At 43.9% G+C, this 14,507-nt stretch overlaps 1 protein-coding gene and 52 non-coding genes across 53 annotated transcripts in view; all 53 read left to right on the forward strand.

The window, feature by feature from the left end:
• The window catches only part of mfsd4aa (major facilitator superfamily domain containing 4Aa), a 43,412-nt gene that overhangs the window by 19,585 nt on the left and 9,320 nt on the right, over positions 1-14,507 (forward strand). The window lies entirely within an intron of this gene.
• trnaf-gaa lies at positions 180-252 on the forward strand. The gene has a single exon. It is a non-coding gene; the product is annotated as a tRNA-Phe (tRNA).
• trnaf-gaa lies at positions 474-546 on the forward strand. Its single transcript has one exon. It is a non-coding gene; the product is annotated as a tRNA-Phe (tRNA).
• Positions 769-841, forward strand: trnaf-gaa. The gene has a single exon. It is a non-coding gene; the product is annotated as a tRNA-Phe (tRNA).
• trnaf-gaa lies at positions 1,041-1,113 on the forward strand. The gene has a single exon. It is a non-coding gene; the product is annotated as a tRNA-Phe (tRNA).
• Positions 1,335-1,407, forward strand: trnaf-gaa. The gene has a single exon. It is a non-coding gene; the product is annotated as a tRNA-Phe (tRNA).
• trnaf-gaa lies at positions 1,607-1,679 on the forward strand. The gene has a single exon. It is a non-coding gene; the product is annotated as a tRNA-Phe (tRNA).
• On the forward strand, positions 1,879-1,951 carry trnaf-gaa. The gene has a single exon. It is a non-coding gene; the product is annotated as a tRNA-Phe (tRNA).
• On the forward strand, positions 2,151-2,223 carry trnaf-gaa. The gene has a single exon. It is a non-coding gene; the product is annotated as a tRNA-Phe (tRNA).
• Positions 2,423-2,495, forward strand: trnaf-gaa. The gene has a single exon. It is a non-coding gene; the product is annotated as a tRNA-Phe (tRNA).
• On the forward strand, positions 2,717-2,789 carry trnaf-gaa. Its single transcript has one exon. It is a non-coding gene; the product is annotated as a tRNA-Phe (tRNA).
• Positions 2,989-3,061, forward strand: trnaf-gaa. The gene has a single exon. It is a non-coding gene; the product is annotated as a tRNA-Phe (tRNA).
• trnaf-gaa lies at positions 3,261-3,333 on the forward strand. The gene has a single exon. It is a non-coding gene; the product is annotated as a tRNA-Phe (tRNA).
• trnaf-gaa lies at positions 3,555-3,627 on the forward strand. The gene has a single exon. It is a non-coding gene; the product is annotated as a tRNA-Phe (tRNA).
• On the forward strand, positions 3,827-3,899 carry trnaf-gaa. The gene has a single exon. It is a non-coding gene; the product is annotated as a tRNA-Phe (tRNA).
• Positions 4,099-4,171, forward strand: trnaf-gaa. Its single transcript has one exon. It is a non-coding gene; the product is annotated as a tRNA-Phe (tRNA).
• trnaf-gaa lies at positions 4,371-4,443 on the forward strand. The gene has a single exon. It is a non-coding gene; the product is annotated as a tRNA-Phe (tRNA).
• trnaf-gaa lies at positions 4,665-4,737 on the forward strand. The gene has a single exon. It is a non-coding gene; the product is annotated as a tRNA-Phe (tRNA).
• On the forward strand, positions 4,937-5,009 carry trnaf-gaa. Its single transcript has one exon. It is a non-coding gene; the product is annotated as a tRNA-Phe (tRNA).
• trnaf-gaa lies at positions 5,209-5,281 on the forward strand. The gene has a single exon. It is a non-coding gene; the product is annotated as a tRNA-Phe (tRNA).
• On the forward strand, positions 5,481-5,553 carry trnaf-gaa. The gene has a single exon. It is a non-coding gene; the product is annotated as a tRNA-Phe (tRNA).
• Positions 5,755-5,827, forward strand: trnaf-gaa. The gene has a single exon. It is a non-coding gene; the product is annotated as a tRNA-Phe (tRNA).
• Positions 6,049-6,121, forward strand: trnaf-gaa. Its single transcript has one exon. It is a non-coding gene; the product is annotated as a tRNA-Phe (tRNA).
• trnaf-gaa lies at positions 6,324-6,396 on the forward strand. The gene has a single exon. It is a non-coding gene; the product is annotated as a tRNA-Phe (tRNA).
• trnaf-gaa lies at positions 6,618-6,690 on the forward strand. Its single transcript has one exon. It is a non-coding gene; the product is annotated as a tRNA-Phe (tRNA).
• trnaf-gaa lies at positions 6,911-6,983 on the forward strand. Its single transcript has one exon. It is a non-coding gene; the product is annotated as a tRNA-Phe (tRNA).
• Positions 7,205-7,277, forward strand: trnaf-gaa. The gene has a single exon. It is a non-coding gene; the product is annotated as a tRNA-Phe (tRNA).
• On the forward strand, positions 7,477-7,549 carry trnaf-gaa. The gene has a single exon. It is a non-coding gene; the product is annotated as a tRNA-Phe (tRNA).
• Positions 7,749-7,821, forward strand: trnaf-gaa. The gene has a single exon. It is a non-coding gene; the product is annotated as a tRNA-Phe (tRNA).
• trnaf-gaa lies at positions 8,021-8,093 on the forward strand. The gene has a single exon. It is a non-coding gene; the product is annotated as a tRNA-Phe (tRNA).
• Positions 8,293-8,365, forward strand: trnaf-gaa. Its single transcript has one exon. It is a non-coding gene; the product is annotated as a tRNA-Phe (tRNA).
• Positions 8,587-8,659, forward strand: trnaf-gaa. Its single transcript has one exon. It is a non-coding gene; the product is annotated as a tRNA-Phe (tRNA).
• On the forward strand, positions 8,860-8,932 carry trnaf-gaa. Its single transcript has one exon. It is a non-coding gene; the product is annotated as a tRNA-Phe (tRNA).
• Positions 9,153-9,225, forward strand: trnaf-gaa. The gene has a single exon. It is a non-coding gene; the product is annotated as a tRNA-Phe (tRNA).
• On the forward strand, positions 9,425-9,497 carry trnaf-gaa. Its single transcript has one exon. It is a non-coding gene; the product is annotated as a tRNA-Phe (tRNA).
• Positions 9,718-9,790, forward strand: trnaf-gaa. The gene has a single exon. It is a non-coding gene; the product is annotated as a tRNA-Phe (tRNA).
• Positions 9,990-10,062, forward strand: trnaf-gaa. Its single transcript has one exon. It is a non-coding gene; the product is annotated as a tRNA-Phe (tRNA).
• trnaf-gaa lies at positions 10,262-10,334 on the forward strand. Its single transcript has one exon. It is a non-coding gene; the product is annotated as a tRNA-Phe (tRNA).
• Positions 10,535-10,607, forward strand: trnaf-gaa. The gene has a single exon. It is a non-coding gene; the product is annotated as a tRNA-Phe (tRNA).
• On the forward strand, positions 10,807-10,879 carry trnaf-gaa. The gene has a single exon. It is a non-coding gene; the product is annotated as a tRNA-Phe (tRNA).
• trnaf-gaa lies at positions 11,100-11,172 on the forward strand. Its single transcript has one exon. It is a non-coding gene; the product is annotated as a tRNA-Phe (tRNA).
• Positions 11,372-11,444, forward strand: trnaf-gaa. The gene has a single exon. It is a non-coding gene; the product is annotated as a tRNA-Phe (tRNA).
• On the forward strand, positions 11,644-11,716 carry trnaf-gaa. The gene has a single exon. It is a non-coding gene; the product is annotated as a tRNA-Phe (tRNA).
• On the forward strand, positions 11,938-12,010 carry trnaf-gaa. The gene has a single exon. It is a non-coding gene; the product is annotated as a tRNA-Phe (tRNA).
• trnaf-gaa lies at positions 12,210-12,282 on the forward strand. The gene has a single exon. It is a non-coding gene; the product is annotated as a tRNA-Phe (tRNA).
• trnaf-gaa lies at positions 12,482-12,554 on the forward strand. Its single transcript has one exon. It is a non-coding gene; the product is annotated as a tRNA-Phe (tRNA).
• On the forward strand, positions 12,757-12,830 carry trnaf-gaa. Its single transcript has one exon. It is a non-coding gene; the product is annotated as a tRNA-Phe (tRNA).
• trnaf-gaa lies at positions 13,030-13,102 on the forward strand. The gene has a single exon. It is a non-coding gene; the product is annotated as a tRNA-Phe (tRNA).
• Positions 13,324-13,396, forward strand: trnaf-gaa. The gene has a single exon. It is a non-coding gene; the product is annotated as a tRNA-Phe (tRNA).
• trnaf-gaa lies at positions 13,596-13,668 on the forward strand. The gene has a single exon. It is a non-coding gene; the product is annotated as a tRNA-Phe (tRNA).
• On the forward strand, positions 13,868-13,940 carry trnaf-gaa. Its single transcript has one exon. It is a non-coding gene; the product is annotated as a tRNA-Phe (tRNA).
• trnaf-gaa lies at positions 14,140-14,212 on the forward strand. Its single transcript has one exon. It is a non-coding gene; the product is annotated as a tRNA-Phe (tRNA).
• Positions 14,412-14,484, forward strand: trnaf-gaa. Its single transcript has one exon. It is a non-coding gene; the product is annotated as a tRNA-Phe (tRNA).

Here is a 14,507-nt window from a genome sequence, read left to right on the forward strand (position 1 = left end):
GACATAGTGCCTGGATGTTTACAATATCTGACTCACACCAGCCTGATACTTTAAAAACTAGAGCTAAGCGTAAGAGCAACTTGATGCTTTTAAGAAAGTGGCTGTTCCCTGAAATCTGCAGCATTTCTGTACAGATGTTTTTTATTCCATCTGAGTGCCGCTACCGACATTGATTTTGTGCCGAAATAGCTCAGTTGGGAGAGCGTTAGACTGAAGATCTAAATGTCCCTGGTTCAATCCCGGGTTTCGGCAGCTGGAAGCTGACTTTTGGGGACATAGTGCCTGGATGTTTACAATATCTGACTCACACCAGCCTGATACTTTAAAAACTTGAGCTAAGCTATTCTGATGCTAGTCGACAGCGTAAGAGCAACTTAATGCTTTTACGAAAGTGTCTGTTCCCTGAAATGTGCAGCAATTGTGTAAAGATGTTTTTTATTCCATCTGAGTGCCGCTACCGACATTGATTTTGTGCCGAAATAGCTCAGTTGGGAGAGCGTTAGACTGAAGATCTAAATGTCCCTGGTTCAATCCCGGGTTTCGGCAGCTGGAAGCATGACTTTTGGGGACATAGTGCCTGGATGTTTACAATATCTGACTCACACCAGCCTGATACTTTAAAAACTTGAGCTAAGCTATTCTGATGCTAGTCGACAGCGTAAGAGCAACTTAATGCTTTTACGAAAGTGTCTGTTCCCTGAAATGTGCAGCAATTGTGTACCGATGTTTTTTATTCCATCTGAGTGCCGCTACCGACATTGATTTTGTGCCGAAATAGCTCAGTTGGGAGAGCGTTAGACTGAAGATCTAAATGTCCCTGGTTCAATCCCGGGTTTCGGCAGCTGGAAGCTGACTTTTGGGGACATAGTGCCTGGATGTTTACAATATCTGACTCACACCAGCCTGATACTTTAAAAACTAGAGCTAAGCGTAAGAGCAACTTGATGCTTTTAAGAAAGTGTCTGTTCCCTGAAATGTGCAGCAATTGTGTACCGATGTTTTTTATTCCATCTGAGTGCCGCTACCGACATTGATTTTGTGCCGAAATAGCTCAGTTGGGAGAGCGTTAGACTGAAGATCTAAATGTCCCTGGTTCAATCCCGGGTTTCGGCAGCTGAAAGCTGACTTTTGGGGACATAGTGCCTGGATGTTTACAATATCTGACTCACACCAGCCTGATACTTTTAAAACTTGAGCTAAGCTATTCTGATGCTAGTCGACAGTGTCAGGTCAACTTAATGCTTTTACGAAAGTGTCTGTTCCCTGAAATGTGCAGCAATTGTGTAAAGATGTTTTTTATTCCATCTGAGTGCCGCTACCGACATTGATTTTGTGCCGAAATAGCTCAGTTGGGAGAGCGTTAGACTGAAGATCTAAATGTCCCTGGTTCAATCCCGGGTTTCGGCAGCTGGAAGCTGACTTTTGGGGACATAGTGCCTGGATGATTACAATATCTGACTCACACCAGCCTGATACTTTAAAAACTAGAGCTAAGCGTAAGAGCAACTTGATGCTTTTAAGAAAGTGGCTGTTCCCTGAAATCTGCAGCATTTCTGTACAGATGTTTTTTATTCCATCTGAGTGCCGTTACCGACATTGATTTTGTGCCGAAATAGCTCAGTTGGGAGAGCGTTAGACTGAAGATCTAAATGTCCCTGGTTCAATCCCGGGTTTCGGCAGCTGGAAGCTGACTTTTGGGGACATAGTGCCTGGATGATTACAATATCTGACTCACACCAGCCTGATACTTTAAAAACTAGAGCTAAGCGTAAGAGCAACTTGATGCTTTTAAGAAAGTGGCTGTTCCCTGAAATCTGCAGCATTTCTGTACAGATGTTTTTTATTCCATCTGAGTGCCGCTACCGACATTGATTTTGTGCCGAAATAGCTCAGTTGGGAGAGCGTTAGACTGAAGATCTAAATGTCCCTGGTTCAATCCCGGGTTTCGGCAGCTGGAAGCTGACTTTTGGGGACATAGTGCCTGGATGTTTACAATATCTGACTCACACCAGCCTGATACTTTAAAAACTAGAGCTAAGCGTAAGAGCAACTTGATGCTTTTAAGAAAGTGTCTGTTCCCTGAAATCTGCAGCATTTCTGTACAGATGTTTTTTATTCCATCTGAGTGCCGCTACCGACATTGATTTTGTGCCGAAATAGCTCAGTTGGGAGAGCGTTAGACTGAAGATCTAAATGTCCCTGGTTCAATCCCGGGTTTCGGCAGCTGGAAGCTGACTTTTGGGGACATAGTGCCTGGATGTTTACAATATCTGACTCACACCAGCCTGATACTTTAAAAACTAGAGCTAAGCGTAAGAGCAACTTGATGCTTTTAAGAAAGTGGCTGTTCCCTGAAATGTGCAGCAATTGTGTACAGATGTTTTTAATCCATCTGAGTGCTGCTATCGGACATTGATTTTGTGCCGGAATAGCTCAGTTGGGAGAGCGTTAGACTGAAGATCTAAATGTCCCTGGTTCAATCCCGGGTTTCGGCAGCTGGAAGCTGACTTTTGGGGACATAGTGCCTGGATGTTTACAATATCTGACTCACACCAGCCTGATACTTTAAAAACTTGAGCTAAGCTATTCTGATGCTAGTCGACAGCGTAAGAGCAACTTAATGCTTTTAAGAAAGTGTCTGTTCCCTGAAATGTGCAGCAATTGTGTACCGATGTTTTTTATTCCATCTGAGTGCCGCTACCGACATTGATTTTGTGCCGAAATAGCTCAGTTGGGAGAGCGTTAGACTGAAGATCTAAATGTCCCTGGTTCAATCCCGGGTTTCGGCAGCTGGAAGCTGACTTTTGGGGACATAGTGCCTGGATGATTACAATATCTGACTCACACCAGCCTGATACTTTAAAAACTAGAGCTAAGCGTAAGAGCAACTTGATGCTTTTAAGAAAGTGGCTGTTCCCTGAAATCTGCAGCATTTCTGTACAGATGTTTTTTATTCCATCTGAGTGCCGCTACCGACATTGATTTTGTGCCGAAATAGCTCAGTTGGGAGAGCGTTAGACTGAAGATCTAAATGTCCCTGGTTCAATCCCGGGTTTCGGCAGCTGGAAGCTGACTTTTGGGGACATAGTGCCTGGATGTTTACAATATCTGACTCACACCAGCCTGATACTTTAAAAACTAGAGCTAAGCGTAAGAGCAACTTGATGCTTTTAAGAAAGTGGCTGTTCCCTGAAATCTGCAGCATTTCTGTACAGATGTTTTTTATTCCATCTGAGTGCCGCTACCGACATTGATTTTGTGCCGAAATAGCTCAGTTGGGAGAGCGTTAGACTGAAGATCTAAATGTCCCTGGTTCAATCCCGGGTTTCGGCAGCTGGAAGCTGACTTTTGGGGACATAGTGCCTGGATGTTTACAATATCTGACTCACACCAGCCTGATACTTTAAAAACTTGAGCTAAGCTATTCTGATGCTAGTCGACAGCGTAAGATCAACTTAATGCTTTTACGAAAGTGGCTGTTCCCTGAAATGTGCAGCAATTGTGTACCGATGTTTTTTATTCCATCTGAGTGCCGCTACCGACATTGATTTTGTGCCGAAATAGCTCAGTTGGGAGAGCGTTAGACTGAAGATCTAAATGTCCCTGGTTCAATCCTGGGTTTCGGCAGCTGGAAGCTGACTTTTGGGGACATAGTGACTGGATGTTTACAATATCTGACTCACACCAGCCTGATACTTTAAAAACTAGAGCTAAGCGTAAGAGCAACTTGATGCTTTTAAGAAAGTGGCTGTTCCCTGAAATCTGCAGCATTTCTGTACAGATGTTTTTTATTCCATCTGAGTGCCGCTACCGACATTGATTTTGTGCCGAAATAGCTCAGTTGGGAGAGCGTTAGACTGAAGATCTAAATGTCCCTGGTTCAATCCCGGGTTTCGGCAGCTGGAAGCTGACTTTTGGGGACATAGTGCCTGGATGTTTACAATATCTGACTCACACCAGCCTGATACTTTAAAAACTAGAGCTAAGCGTAAGAGCAACTTGATGCTTTTAAGAAAGTGGCTGTTCCCTGAAATCTGCAGCATTTCTGTACAGATGTTTTTTATTCCATCTGAGTGCCGTTACCGACATTGATTTTGTGCCGAAATAGCTCAGTTGGGAGAGCGTTAGACTGAAGATCTAAATGTCCCTGGTTCAATCCCGGGTTTCGGCAGCTGGAAGCTGACTTTTGGGGACATAGTGCCTGGATGTTTACAATATCTGACTCACACCAGCCTGATACTTTAAAAACTAGAGCTAAGCGTAAGAGCAACTTGATGCTTTTAAGAAAGTGTCTGTTCCCTGAAATGTGCAGCAATTGTGTACCGATGTTTTTTATTCCATCTGAGTGCCGCTACCGACATTGATTTTGTGCCGAAATAGCTCAGTTGGGAGAGCGTTAGACTGAAGATCTAAATGTCCCTGGTTCAATCCCGGGTTTCGGCAGCTGAAAGCTGACTTTTGGGGACATAGTGCCTGGATGTTTACAATATCTGACTCACACCAGCCTGATACTTTAAAAACTTGAGCTAAGCTATTCTGATGCTAGTCGACAGTGTCAGGTCAACTTAATGCTTTTACGAAAGTGTCTGTTCCCTGAAATGTGCAGCAATTGTGTAAAGATGTTTTTTATTCCATCTGAGTGCCGCTACCGACATTGATTTTGTGCCGAAATAGCTCAGTTGGGAGAGCGTTAGACTGAAGATCTAAATGTCCCTGGTTCAATCCCGGGTTTCGGCAGCTGGAAGCTGACTTTTGGGGACATAGTGCCTGGATGTTTACAATATCTGACTCACACCAGCCTGATACTTTAAAAACTAGAGCTAAGCGTAAGAGCAACTTGATGCTTTTAAGAAAGTGTCTGTTCCCTGAAATCTGCAGCATTTCTGTACAGATGTTTTTTATTCCATCTGAGTGCCGCTACCGACATTGATTTTGTGCCGAAATAGCTCAGTTGGGAGAGCGTTAGACTGAAGATCTAAATGTCCCTGGTTCAATCCCGGGTTTCGGCAGCTGGAAGCTGACTTTTGGGGACATAGTGCCTGGATGTTTACAATATCTGACTCACACCAGCCTGATACTTTAAAAACTAGAGCTAAGCGTAAGAGCAACTTGATGCTTTTAAGAAAGTGGCTGTTCCCTGAAATCTGCAGCATTTCTGTACAGATGTTTTTTATTCCATCTGAGTGCCGCTACCGACATTGATTTTGTGCCGAAATAGCTCAGTTGGGAGAGCGTTAGACTGAAGATCTAAATGTCCCTGGTTCAATCCCGGGTTTCGGCAGCTGGAAGCTGACTTTTGGGGACATAGTGCCTGGATGTTTACAATATCTGACTCACACCAGCCTGATACTTTAAAAACTAGAGCTAAGCGTAAGAGCAACTTGATGCTTTTAAGAAAGTGTCTGTTCCCTGAAATCTGCAGCATTTCTGTACAGATGTTTTTTATTCCATCTGAGTGCCGCTACCGACATTGATTTTGTGCCGAAATAGCTCAGTTGGGAGAGCGTTAGACTGAAGATCTAAATGTCCCTGGTTCAATCCCGGGTTTCGGCAGCTGGAAGCTGACTTTTGGGGACATAGTGCCTGGATGTTTACAATATCTGACTCACACCAGCCTGATACTTTAAAAACTAGAGCTAAGCGTAAGAGCAACTTGATGCTTTTAAGAAAGTGGCTGTTCCCTGAAATCTGCAGCAATTGCTGTACAGATGTTTTTTAATTCCATCTGAGTGCCGCTACCGACATTGATTTTGTGCCGAAATAGCTCAGTTGGGAGAGCGTTAGACTGAAGATCTAAATGTCCCTGGTTCAATCCCGGGTTTCGGCAGCTGGAAGCTGACTTTTGGGGACATAGTGCCTGGATGTTTACAATATCTGACTCACACCAGCCTGATACTTTAAAAACTTGAGCTAAGCTATTCTGATGCTAGTCGACAGCGTAAGATCAACTTAATGCTTTTACGAAAGTGGCTGTTCCCTGAAATGTGCAGCAATTGTGTACCGATGTTTTTTATTCCATCTGAGTGCCGCTACCGACATTGATTTTGTGCCGAAATAGCTCAGTTGGGAGAGCGTTAGACTGAAGATCTAAATGTCCCTGGTTCAATCCCGGGTTTCGGCAGCTGGAAGCTGACTTTTGGGGACATAGTGCCTGGATGTTTACAATATCTGACTCACACCAGCCTGATACTTTAAAAACTAGAGCTAAGCGTAAGAGCAACTTGATGCTTTTAAGAAAGTGGCTGTTCCCTGAAATGTGCAGCAATTGTGTACAGATGTTTTTTATTCCATCTGAGTGCCTGCTACTGGACATTTGATTTTGTGCCGGAATAGCTCAGTTGGGAGAGCGTTAGACTGAAGATCTAAATGTCCCTGGTTCAATCCCGGGTTTCGGCAGCTGGAAGCTGACTTTTGGGGACATAGTGCCTGGATGTTTACAATATCTGACTCACACCAGCCTGATACTTTAAAAACTTGAGCTAAGCTATTCTGATGCTAGTCGACAGCGTAAGAGCAACTTAATGCTTTTACGAAAGTGTCTGTTCCCTGAAATGTGCAGCAATTGTGTACCGATGTTTTTTATTCCATCTGAGTGCCGCTACCGACATTGATTTTGTGCCGAAATAGCTCAGTTGGGAGAGCGTTAGACTGAAGATCTAAATGTCCCTGGTTCAATCCCGGGTTTCGGCAGCTGGAAGCTGACTTTTGGGGACATAGTGCCTGGATGTTTACAATATCTGACTCACACCAGCCTGATACTTTAAAACTTGAGCTAAGCTATTCTGATGCTAGTCGACAGCGTAAGAGCAACTTTATGCTTTTACGAAAGTGTCTGTTCCCTGAAATGTGCAGCAATTGTGTACAGATGTTTTTTATTCCATCTGAGTGCCGCTACCGACATTGATTTTGTGCCGAAATAGCTCAGTTGGGAGAGCGTTAGACTGAAGATCTAAATGTCCCTGGTTCAATCCCGGGTTTCGGCAGCTGAAAGCTGACTTTTGGGGACATAGTGCCTGGATGTTTACAATATCTGACTCACACCAGCCTGATACTTTAAAAACTTGAGCTAAGCTATTCTGATGCTAGTCGACAGTGTCAGGTCAACTTAATGCTTTTACGAAAGTGTCTGTTCCCTGAAATGTGCAGCAATTGTGTAAAGATGTTTTTTATTCCATCTGAGTGCCGCTACCGACATTGATTTTGTGCCGAAATAGCTCAGTTGGGAGAGCGTTAGACTGAAGATCTAAATGTCCCTGGTTCAATCCCGGGTTTCGGCAGCTGGAAGCTGACTTTTGGGGACATAGTGCCTGGATGTTTACAATATCTGACTCACACCAGCCTGATACTTTAAAAACTAGAGCTAAGCGTAAGAGCAACTTGATGCTTTTAAGAAAGTGGCTGTTCCCTGAAATCTGCAGCATTTCTGTACAGATGTTTTTTATTCCATCTGAGTGCCGCTACCGACATTGATTTTGTGCCGAAATAGCTCAGTTGGGAGAGCGTTAGACTGAAGATCTAAATGTCCCTGGTTCAATCCCGGGTTTCGGCAGCTGGAAGCTGACTTTTGGGGACATAGTGCCTGGATGTTTACAATATCTCACTCACACCAGCCTGATACTTTAAAAACTAGAGCTAAGCGTAAGAGCAACTTGATGCTTTTAAGAAAGTGGCTGTTCCCTGAAATCTGCAGCATTTCTGTACAGATGTTTTTTATTCCATCTGAGTGCCGCTACCGACATTGATTTTGTGCCGAAATAGCTCAGTTGGGAGAGCGTTAGACTGAAGATCTAAATGTCCCTGGTTCAATCCCGGGTTTCGGCAGCTGGAAGCTGACTTTTGGGGACATAGTGCCTGGATGTTTACGATATCTGACTCACACCAGCCTGATACTTTAAAAACTAGAGCTAAGCGTAAGAGCAACTTGATGCTTTTAAGAAAGTGGCTGTTCCCTGAAATCTGCAGCATTTCTGTACAGATGTTTTTTATTCCATCTGAGTGCCGCTACCGATATTGATTTTGTGCCGAAATAGCTCAGTTGGGAGAGCGTTAGACTGAAGATCTAAATGTCCCTGGTTCAATCCCGGGTTTCGGCAGCTGGAAGCTGACTTTTGGGGACATAGTGCCTGGATGTTTACAATATCTGACTCACACCAGCCTGATACTTTAAAAACTAGAGCTAAGCGTAAGAGCAACTTGATGCTTTTAAGAAAGTGACTGTTCCCTGAAATCTGCAGCATTTCTGTACAGATGTTTTTTATTCCATCTGAGTGCCGCTACCGACATTGATTTTGTGCCGAAATAGCTCAGTTGGGAGAGCGTTAGACTGAAGATCTAAATGTCCCTGGTTCAATCCCGGGTTTCGGCAGCTGGAAGCTGACTTTTGGGGACATAGTGCCTGGATGTTTACAATATCTGACTCACACCAGCCTGATACTTTAAAAACTTGAGCTAAGCTATTCTGATGCTAGTCGACAGCGTAAGAGCAACTTGATGCTTTTAAGAAAGTGGCTGTTCCCTGAAATTTGCAGCAATTGTGTACAGATGTTTTTTATTCCATCTGAGTGCCGCTACCGACATTGATTTTGTGCCGAAATAGCTCAGTTGGGAGAGCGTTAGACTGAAGATCTAAATGTCCCTGGTTCAATCCCGGGTTTCGGCAGCTGGAAGCTGACTTTTGGGGACATAGTGCCTGGATGTTTACAATATCTGACTCACACCAGCCTGATACTTTAAAAACTAGAGCTAAGCGTAAGAGCAACTTGATGCTTTTAAGAAAGTGGCTGTTCCCTGAAATCTGCAGCAATTGCTGTACAGATGTTTTTTATTCCATCTGAGTGCCGCTACCGACATTGATTTTGTGCCGAAATAGCTCAGTTGGGAGAGCGTTAGACTGAAGATCTAAATGTCCCTGGTTCAATCCCGGGTTTCGGCAGCTGGAAGCTGACTTTTGGGGACATAGTGCCTGGATGTTTACAATATCTGACTCACACCAGCCTGATACTTTAAAACTTGAGCTAAGCTATTCTGATGCTAGTCGACAGCGTAAGAGCAACTTGATGCTTTTAAGAAAGTGGCTGTTCCCTGAAATCTGCAGCATTTCTGTACAGATGTTTTTTATTCCATCTGAGTGCCGCTACCGACATTGATTTTGTGCCGAAATAGCTCAGTTGGGAGAGCGTTAGACTGAAGATCTAAATGTCCCTGGTTCAATCCCGGGTTTCGGCAGCTGGAAGCTGACTTTTGGGGACATAGTGCCTGGATGTTTACAATATCTGACTCACACCAGCCTGATACTTTAAAAACTAGAGCTAAGCGTAAGAGCAACTTGATGCTTTTAAGAAAGTGGCTGTTCCCTGAAATCTGCAGCATTTCTGTACAGATGTTTTTTATTCCATCTGAGTGCCGCTACCGACATTGATTTTGTGCCGAAATAGCTCAGTTGGGAGAGCGTTAGACTGAAGATCTAAATGTCCCTGGTTCAATCCCGGGTTTCGGCAGCTGGAAGCTGACTTTTGGGGACATAGTGCCTGGATGTTTACAATATCTGACTCACACCAGCCTGATACTTTAAAACTTGAGCTAAGCTATTCTGATGCTAGTCGACAGCGTAAGAGCAACTTAATGCTTTTACGAAAGTGTCTGTTCCCTGAAATGTGCAGCAATTGTGTACAGATGTTTTTTATTCCATCTGAGTGCCGCTACCGACATTGATTTTGTGCCGAAATAGCTCAGTTGGGAGAGCGTTAGACTGAAGATCTAAATGTCCCTGGTTCAATCCCGGGTTTCGGCAGCTGGAAGCTGACTTTTGGGGACATAGTGCCTGGATGTTTACAATATCTGACTCACACCAGCCTGATACTTTAAAAACTAGAGCTAAGCGTAAGAGCAACTTGATGCTTTTAAGAAAGTGGCTGTTCCCTGAAATCTGCAGCATTTCTGTACAGATGTTTTTTATTCCATCTGAGTGCCGCTACCGACATTGATTTTGTGCCGAAATAGCTCAGTTGGGAGAGCGTTAGACTGAAGATCTAAATGTCCCTGGTTCAATCCCGGGTTTCGGCAGCTGGAAGCTGACTTTTGGGGACATAGTGCCTGGATGTTTACAATATCTGACTCACACCAGCCTGATACTTTAAAAACTAGAGCTAAGCGTAAGAGCAACTTGATGCTTTTAAGAAAGTGGCTGTTCCCTGAAATCTGCAGCATTTCTGTACAGATGTTTTTTATTCCATCTGAGTGCCGCTACCGACATTGATTTTGTGCCGAAATAGCTCAGTTGGGAGAGCGTTAGACTGAAGATCTAAATGTCCCTGGTTCAATCCCGGGTTTCGGCAGCTGGAAGCTGACTTTTGGGGACATAGTGCCTGGATGTTTACAATATCTGACTCACACCAGCCTGATACTTTAAAAACTAGAGCTAAGCGTAAGAGCAACTTGATGCTTTTAAGAAAGTGGCTGTTCCCTGAAATCTGCAGCAATTTCTGTACAGATGTTTTTTATTCCATCTGAGTGCCGCTACCGACATTGATTTTGTGCCGAAATAGCTCAGTTGGGAGAGCGTTAGACTGAAGATCTAAATGTCCCTGGTTCAATCCCGGGTTTCGGCAGCTGGAAGCTGACTTTTGGGGACATAGTGCCTGGATGTTTACAATATCTGACTCACACCAGCCTGATACTTTAAAAACTAGAGCTAAGCGTAAGAGCAACTTGATGCTTTTAAGAAAGTGGCTGTTCCCTGAAATCTGCAGCATTTCTGTACAGATGTTTTTTATTCCATCTGAGTGCCGCTACCGACATTGATTTTGTGCCGAAATAGCTCAGTTGGGAGAGCGTTAGACTGAAGATCTAAATGTCCCTGGTTCAATCCCGGGTTTCGGCAGCTGGAAGCTGACTTTTGGGGACATAGTGCCTGGATGTTTACAATATCTGACTCACACCAGCCTGATACTTTAAAACTTGAGCTAAGCTATTCTGATGCTAGTCGACAGCGTAAGAGCAACTTAATGCTTTTACGAAAGTGTCTGTTCCCTGAAATGTGCAGCAATTGTGTACAGATGTTTTTTATTCCATCTGAGTGCCGCTACCGACATTGATTTTGTGCCGAAATAGCTCAGTTGGGAGAGCGTTAGACTGAAGATCTAAATGTCCCTGGTTCAATCCCGGGTTTCGGCAGCTGGAAGCTGACTTTTGGGGACATAGTGCCTGGATGTTTACAATATCTGACTCACACCAGCCTGATACTTTAAAAACTAGAGCTAAGCGTAAGAGCAACTTGATGCTTTTAAGAAAGTGGCTGTTCCCTGAAATCTGCAGCATTTCTGTACAGATGTTTTTTATTCCATCTGAGTGCCGCTACCGACATTGATTTTGTGCCGAAATAGCTCAGTTGGGAGAGCGTTAGACTGAAGATCTAAATGTCCCTGGTTCAATCCCGGGTTTCGGCAGCTGGAAGCTGACTTTTGGGGACATAGTGCCTGGATGTTTACAATATCTGACTCACACCAGCCTGATACTTTAAAAACTAGAGCTAAGCGTAAGAGCAACTTGATGCTTTTAAGAAAGTGGCTGTTCCCTGAAATCTGCAGCATTTCTGTACAGATGTTTTTTATTCCATCTGAGTGCCGCTACCGACATTGATTTTGTGCCGAAATAGCTCAGTTGGGAGAGCGTTAGACTGAAGATCTAAATGTCCCTGGTTCAATCCCGGGTTTCGGCAGCTGGAAGCTGACTTTTGGGGACATAGTGCCTGGATGTTTACAATATCTGACTCACACCAGCCTGATACTTTTAAAACTTGAGCTAAGCTATTCTGATGCTAGTCGACAGCGTAAGAGCAACTTAATGCTTTTACGAAAGTGTCTGTTCCCTGAAATGTGCAGCAATTGTGTACAGATGTTTTTTATTCCATCTGAGTGCCGCTACCGACATTGATTTTGTGCCGAAATAGCTCAGTTGGGAGAGCGTTAGACTGAAGATCTAAATGTCCCTGGTTCAATCCCGGGTTTCGGCAGCTGGAAGCTGACTTTTGGGGACATAGTGCCTGGATGTTTACAATATCTGACTCACACCAGCCTGATACTTTAAAAACTAGAGCTAAGCGTAAGAGCAACTTGATGCTTTTAAGAAAGTGGCTGTTCCCTGAAATCTGCAGCATTTCTGTACAGATGTTTTTTATTCCATCTGAGTGCCGCTACCGACATTGATTTTGTGCCGAAATAGCTCAGTTGGGAGAGCGTTAGACTGAAGATCTAAATGTCCCTGGTTCAATCCCGGGTTTCGGCAGCTGGAAGCTGACTTTTGGGGACATAGTGCCTGGATGTTTACAATATCTGACTCACACCAGCCTGATACTTTAAAAACTAGAGCTAAGCGTAAGAGCAACTTGATGCTTTTAAGAAAGTGGCTGTTCCCTGAAATCTGCAGCATTTCTGTACAGATGTTTTTTATTCCATCTGAGTGCCGCTACCGACATTGATTTTGTGCCGAAATAGCTCAGTTGGGAGAGCGTTAGACTGAAGATCTAAATGTCCCTGGTTCAATCCCGGGTTTCGGCAGCTGGAAGCTGACTTTTGGGGACATAGTGCCTGGATGTTTACAATATCTGACTCACACCAGCCTGATACTTTAAAAACTAGAGCTAAGCGTAAGAGCAACTTGATGCTTTTAAGAAAGTGGCTGTTCCCTGAAATTTGCAGCAATTGTGTACAGATGTTTTTTAATTCCATCTGAGTGCCTGCTACCGGACATTGATTTTGTGCCGGAAATAGCTCAGTTGGGAGAGCGTTAGACTGAAGATCTAAATGTCCCTGGTTCAATCCCGGGTTTCGGCAGCTGGAAGCTGACTTTTGGGGACATAGTGCCTGGATGTTTACAATATCTCACTCACACCAGCCTGATACTTTAAAAACTAGAGCTAAGCGTAAGAGCAACTTGATGCTTTTAAGAAAGTGGCTGTTCCCTGAAATCTGCAGCATTTCTGTACAGATGTTTTTTATTCCATCTGAGTGCCGCTACCGACATTGATTTTGTGCCGAAATAGCTCAGTTGGGAGAGCGTTAGACTGAAGATCTAAATGTCCCTGGTTCAATCCCGGGTTTCGGCAGCTGGAAGCTGACTTTTGGGGACATAGTGCCTGGATGTTTACAATATCTGACTCACACCAGCCTGATACTTTTAAAACTTGAGCTAAGCTATTCTGATGCTAGTCGACAGCGTCAGATCAACTTAATGCTTTTACGAAAGTGTCTGTTCCCTGAAATGTGCAGCAATTGTGTAAAGATGTTTTTTATTCCATCTGAGTGCCGCTACCGACATTGATTTTGTGCCGAAATAGCTCAGTTGGGAGAGCGTTAGACTGAAGATCTAAATGTCCCTGGTTCAATCCCGGGTTTCGGCAGCTGGAAGCTGACTTTTGGGGACATAGTGCCTGGATGTTTACAATATCTCACTCACACCAGCCTGATACTTTAAAAACTAGAGCTAAGCGTAAGAGCAACTTGATGCTTTTAAGAAAGTGGCTGTTCCCTGAAATCTGCAGCATTTCTGTACAGATGTTTTTTATTCCATCTGAGTGCCGCTACCGACATTGATTTTGTGCCGAAATAGCTCAGTTGGGAGAGCGTTAGACTGAAGATCTAAATGTCCCTGGTTCAATCCCGGGTTTCGGCAGCTGGAAGCTGACTTTTGGGGACATAGTGCCTGGATGTTTACAATATCTGACTCACACCAGCCTGATACTTTAAAAACTAGAGCTAAGCGTAAGAGCAACTTGATGCTTTTAAGAAAGTGGCTGTTCCCTGAAATCTGCAGCATTTCTGTACAGATGTTTTTTATTCCATCTGAGTGCCGCTACCGACATTGATTTTGTGCCGAAATAGCTCAGTTGGGAGAGCGTTAGACTGAAGATCTAAATGTCCCTGGTTCAATCCCGGGTTTCGGCAGCTGGAAGCTGACTTTTGGGGACATAGTGCCTGGATGTTTACAATATCTGACTCACACCAGCCTGATACTTTAAAAACTAGAGCTAAGCGTAAGAGCAACTTGATGCTTTTAAGAAAGTGGCTGTTCCCTTAAATGTGCAGCAATTGTGTACAGATGTTTTTAAATCCATCTGAGTGTTGCTATGGACTTTGATTTTGTGCCGGAAAAGCTCAGTTGGGAGAGCGTTAGACTGAAGATCTAAATGTCCCTGGTTCAATCCCGGGTTTCGGCACCTGGAAGCTGACTTTTGGGGACATAGTGCCTGGATGTTTACGATATCTGACTCACACCAGCCTGATACTTTAAAAACTAGAGCTAAGCGTAAGAGCAACTTGATGCTTTTAAGAAAGTGGCTGTTCCCTGAAATCTGCAGCATTTCTGTACAGATGTTTTTTATTCCATCTGAGTGCCGCTACCGACATTTATTTTGTGCCGAAATAGCTCAGTTGGGAGAGCGTTAGACTGAAGATCTAAATGTCCCTGGTTCAATCCCGGGTTTCGGCAGCTGAAAGCTGACTTTTGGGGAC

The sequence above is a fragment of the Cyclopterus lumpus genome, chromosome 5 (genome assembly GCF_009769545.1).
Source record: "Cyclopterus lumpus isolate fCycLum1 chromosome 5, fCycLum1.pri, whole genome shotgun sequence".
NCBI lineage: Eukaryota > Metazoa > Chordata > Actinopteri > Perciformes > Cyclopteridae > Cyclopterus > Cyclopterus lumpus.